This window comes from Scyliorhinus canicula, unplaced genomic scaffold (genome assembly GCF_902713615.1).
Source record: "Scyliorhinus canicula unplaced genomic scaffold, sScyCan1.1, whole genome shotgun sequence".
In the NCBI taxonomy this organism is placed as follows: domain Eukaryota; kingdom Metazoa; phylum Chordata; class Chondrichthyes; order Carcharhiniformes; family Scyliorhinidae; genus Scyliorhinus; species Scyliorhinus canicula.
In genome coordinates this window covers 48842-54459 of record NW_024055451.1, presented here as the reverse complement: position 1 = coordinate 54459, position 5618 = coordinate 48842, and positions in this window count along the sequence as shown.

The window sequence follows — 5618 nt, the reverse complement described above, 5'->3', positions numbered from 1 at the left end:
TTTGGGGGAAATGGTTGTGTCAGGAACTCAGTGAACAAACCAGCTCCCGGACTGTTGGATTCGGGTCCCAGTGAGCGGCATTTAAATACCCGGCAGAAGGGGGCGGCTTTCCAGGCGCCGCCTGTTGATTCCCTGGTGGAGGCGGCGCCTGGATCCACGTCCCACCTTCCACACCCCCAACAGAATGAACACAGAGATTTACTATAGGTTATTATTAAAATAAACATTTATCTGTATCGGGATATTTGTTTGTCTGAATGGATTATTTGTAATGTCTCTCCTAATCCTAATGGCGAAATTACATTTGCCCACCTGGTAATAAAAACCTAATCCATTGTAAATTCAGTCTCTTTATTTCGACACTCCAATATCAGGGGCTGAACCTAAACAGTTTAAATTATATTGTCAGGGAATAAATCGTCTGTCAGTCTGATTTGCAACACTCTCGGTCTCTATCCCATTAGAGCAATAAAGTATCATTTATCAGAGGAAATGTAACTAAATGCGGGGATGAACAAAGTGATTCAATTTCCAGTGCGGATGGCTATCACTGTACAATGTGGGTCTGTAGATAAGTAGAAACTCCTCACATTACACCATGTTTCTCCTGGTATTTTTCGAACTGCCCCTGAGCCTCAGACAGTCCGGTGAACATTAACGGTAAAGAAGCCGCTTGCCTGATAATTCAGCAGTGAGTTGACAGAGAAACATAAAATTCATTCCAGCTTTTGACAGAGAAGTTAATGAATCAAAACGGACGCGGCGATCAGCAAAGTTATCCTTCAGCATCCAAATCATTGCCGCTAATTTTACTGACCACCGGCTGTCTAACATTCACTGGTGTTGGGAACACAGGACATCAGGACTTTGCGGCAGATTAAGCAATATCAGAAGAATAAATGTTTTATTCTCCACTAAAGCAGGCCATGAACTGGTCATTTCTCCACTCGTTGGCAGCAATAAGAGGGACTGTTAAATTATTGAAATCCAGACAAATTAAACTGCACAGAACACGGTGTTAATCGGGTATAAGAGACGACTCCGTTTAAAGGAGATCAACAACTCGGAGAATATTCCTGGATTCCCCGCGAGTTCAATGCAGTTTATTTACTTTTAATTTATTTTATTTTATTTTTTGTAATTGGAGTCATCTTATTGAACTTATGGATTGGGTCCATCAACAGCACTCACTCTCACTTCATTCGGTTCTTAACAAACGGACTTTAATAGCTAGAGTGACCTTTACTCAGAACTAATATAAATTAAATAGCATCTGGTCAGGTTACTATTTTCCGATCATGTTTAATCTCAGAGTGAACAAAACATTCAGTGAATATATTTCTTTGCATGGATCACCATTTAAAACGTTTAGTTCATGTGAGACTGAAACATTTATTGTTTGAATGGATAAATCCCATTTAATCCATTCATATTCAGGCTAATCTGCCCCACACAGTATTTGGCAGCAATCCAGCCGCCTGCAGTCAGGGAGGCTCGAATGTTCAATGTTGTTTACAGGAAGCATCTGGATTTTTTTTCAGAGATCTGTTTGCTCAGTACTGACCGCTTGGCTGCAAGCCAACTTCAAACTCTTAACATTATCAATGAGGACTATTTATAAACAAATCTACCCAGCAACAGTACTGGAGATCTTTTTATGTTTTAAATTGCGAACTTATTTGAACTGTTCCCATCTCTAAGGAAAGGAGATTTTTCCAGCTTTTCTAGCCTCTCTTAGCAACACTAACCGGCTGGAGGATCTCTCCCACACCTCATAACATTGTGATGATGGATAGAAATACAATCAGACTATCAGACAGGGGATACATTTTGTAATAAATAAACATGTAATTCATGTGTTTTCCCCTTTATTCCTCCATGGAATGTGGGACTGACTGGCAAGACCGCCATGTGTTCCCTGTCCCTAATTGCTGTTGAACTGAGTGGGCCAGCTCAGAAGGAACTGAAGAGTCAGACATGTTGCTGTCTGACTGGAGCCATGTGTAGGTGAGACCAGGACGGGATGTCAGATTTCCTTCATTGATGAAGCAGAGGGGATTTCATGGTCACCATTATTATGTATTCCAAATTTATTAATTGAATTCAAATTCCACCACCGGCCATGTTGGGATTTGTACCCGAGTCCCCACAGAATTAGCCTGGGCCTTTGGATTACTGGTACAATAACATTAATACTACACCACCACCTGCCAAATGATAAAGGGATGACTGCTTTTTTGTAGGGATGGATGTTGGTTGAATGCCTGAATATTTTGATTGAGGACTCAATGAATGTGGTTGATGGATGGATGGATAGATGGTCTGAAAGATGTTGTTCTACATTCTCAATTTTGCGCTTGATAAATTAAAGCAGGTCCTTCAAAGCGGGAACATGATTACATTGAGGAGGGACGGCTGTAATATTGTGGGCATGTGGTCATATCATGTACAATAAGTCACTCCAGATGTCCCTACCCAAATCAATTAAGACACCAGACTGAAAACAGAAATCCCGTGAAACTCTGTGGACAGCTGCAGACGTTGAATTACTTTCCAAAACAGAGTAATAACAAATCGGGATTTAAAGATTCATTAACGTCACATTAGGTGCCGGTATTTTCATTTCTACCGTCACTTCAAAAATCGGCACACACTACAGTCTGGAGATTCTGTGTGACGATGAGGTAATTACTAACCAATACAGATCAGAGGCTGCTGTGTGGCTGCACATTATCCTCAGTGCGGTTCAATTCCATTTCACATTGAATTCTGACGCAGATGTTACTTGTTGGTGACAGAATGGTCAATGCTATCTCAAATAAATTTAATCTCAATAAATTATGTTAAACATGGGAACAGGGCAGCACGGTAGCATGGTGGTTAGCATAAATGCTTCACAGCTCCAGGGTCCCAGGTTCGATTCCCAGCTGGGTCACTGTCTGTGCGGAGTCTGCACGTCCTCCCCGTGTGTGCGTGGGTTTCTTCCGGGTGCTCCAGTTTCCTCCCACAGTCCAAAGATGTGCGGGTTAGGTGGATTGGCCATGCTAAATTGCCCGTAGTAAGGTTAAGGGGGGGGTTGTTGGGTTACGGGTATAGGGTGGATACATGGGTTTGAGTAGGGTGATCATTGCTCGGCACAACATCGAGGGCCGAAGGACCTGTTCTGTGCTGTATTGTTCTATAGGTATGAGGAGCAGAAGTCGGAATTTCACAATCATCGTGGCTGATCTCTTCCATTTTGTAAAACCAAATGCCGAAAATAATTTGTGAATGTAACTATTTATGTTGTGAGTTGATCATAATTGATATATATAATTATTTAACTTTGTGAATTGTGACAATTGGTAACATTCGCCACGGAAGTGCTAAAGAATGACCATCTCCACCAAAATAGAATCCAACAATCTCTCCTTGACATTCAGTGATATTGTCATCGCTGAATCCCCAGCTATCAATACCCTGGGGTTAACATTGACCAGAAACTGTCCTGGATTGACCATATAATTGCTGAGGCGACATGATCCGGTCAGGGTCTAGAAAACCTGCGGCAAGTAACTCACTCCTGACTCCTAAAGCCTGTTCACCATCTACAAGGCACAAGCCAGGGGTGTAATTCAATACTCTCCAGTTGCCTGGCTGGGTGCAGCTCCAATAACATTGAAGAAGCTTGACACCATCCAGGTCAAAGCAGCCCGCTTGATCGTCGCCCTATGTACAAACACTCTTATGAGGGACATGGATAGTATGGATGGGAAGGAATTCATTTCCAGGGTGGAGAGGTCTGTCACCAGGGAGCATAGCTTTAAGGTCCGTGGGGCAAAGTTTAGAGAAGATGTGGGAGGCAAGGTTCCATCCACCACCGATGAACAATGACAATAATGTACCATCCACAAGATTCACCTCAGAAACCCATCAAGTCTCCTTTGAAACGCCTTCTCAACCCAGGCCCATTACCTTCTAGAAGGAAAAGGCAGCTGACACATGGGACGATCACCACCTGGAAATTCCCCTCCAAATCACTCACTATCCTGACTTGGAAATATATTGCAGAATCTTTAGTGTCGCTGGTTCAAACGGCTAGAACTCCCTCCCTAACAACACCGTCGGTGTACCTACACCAGAGTGACTGCGGAGGTTCAAATAGGTAGCACACCACCACTTTGTGAAAGACAATTAGCGATGGACAATAAATCATGGCCGTGCTAGCGACACCCGCACCATATAACTTAATTTAAAATTGTACTAATCTTTTTGGAACGACGGTAATTGGTGAATTCAATTATTTATATTCATAATTGAATGAAGATTCATGAATATCATTACTATTTTTCTGAACATTTATGACCGACGCCTTCTTTGATGGACGATATAAGCCATCCCACAGGAGATTGAAGATGCAAAATCATAATCAATATCTGAAAACAAAGTGGACAGAGGAGACTGCAGCAACTATTGGCATATCTCACTCATAGCAGCACTGGGAAGGCCTTTGCTAGCTTCACACTTTAAACACTTCATCTGCTTGCAGGCCGAATGTAGCTGGAACAAGGTGTGGTGTTTGTGTCGCAAGATTTACTCTGGGCGTGATCTGTTCCCTATACCACATGTCTACCTCTTCAACTTGCTTTCATCAACATCAATAAACATTCGACACTGTCATCAGAACAGGGACTATAAGATTTGGGGAAACTTGTCTGCCTTAGAACATAGAACAGTACAGCACAGAACAGGCCCTTCGGCCCTCGATGTTGTGCCGAGCCATGATCACCCTACTCAAACCCACGTATCCACCCGACACCCTGGAGCTGTGAAGCATTTATGCTAACCACCATGCTACCGTGCTGCCCGGTAGCTCCTTCTAAAGCTTCCCTGTCTCATTCACTGCTTCCATTGCAAAATGCACTGCATTGTACAGATTGATGATTCCACTTCCGACAGATTCTAAGTGAATGATTGAGTGAAAGAGGACCGTGTCATTGACCCAACTCTATTCGGGAGCTTCCTCTTCAAGTTGCTGATCTTCGCCTTCCCTGAAGATGTGGCTGAAATCCACTAGCACACCCGGTCAGGCTGCAACCTCTATAACCTTTCAGTCATGAAAATGGAGGCATAATCACAATACATCCTCATCAGAGAATTCCTCTAGGCTGAAAATTCGATCATCCAAACAAAACATCAGCTACAGAGACTCATGGACTCTGTCCCCAGTGCCTGTAACTTGTTCTTCCTTGCCATAACCATGAGGAAAACAGTGGTCGTGGGACAAGGTGTTGCACTTTCGCCAATGGCCACATTAAATAAGAGCCGGTGAGCAGATTCTGCTCCCGAGTTTCCATGTTGAGAGACTGCCTTGACGCAGAACGTGATCCTGACATGGGGAAAGCAGGTACTACCTTTGTTTGACTCATTAAAATGTCCATGGAATAACATCAAGCTTTGGAACGAGCTGATGGTTTGTAAGGCCTAAACTCTCAGAACCTTAGGTCAACAAGGTAACACACTGGTTAGCACAGTTGCTTCACAGCTTCAGTGTTCCCGGTTCGATTTTCATCTTGGGTTACTGTTTGTGCGGAGTCTGCACATTTTCCCCGTGTCTGCATGGGTTCCTCCAGGTGCTC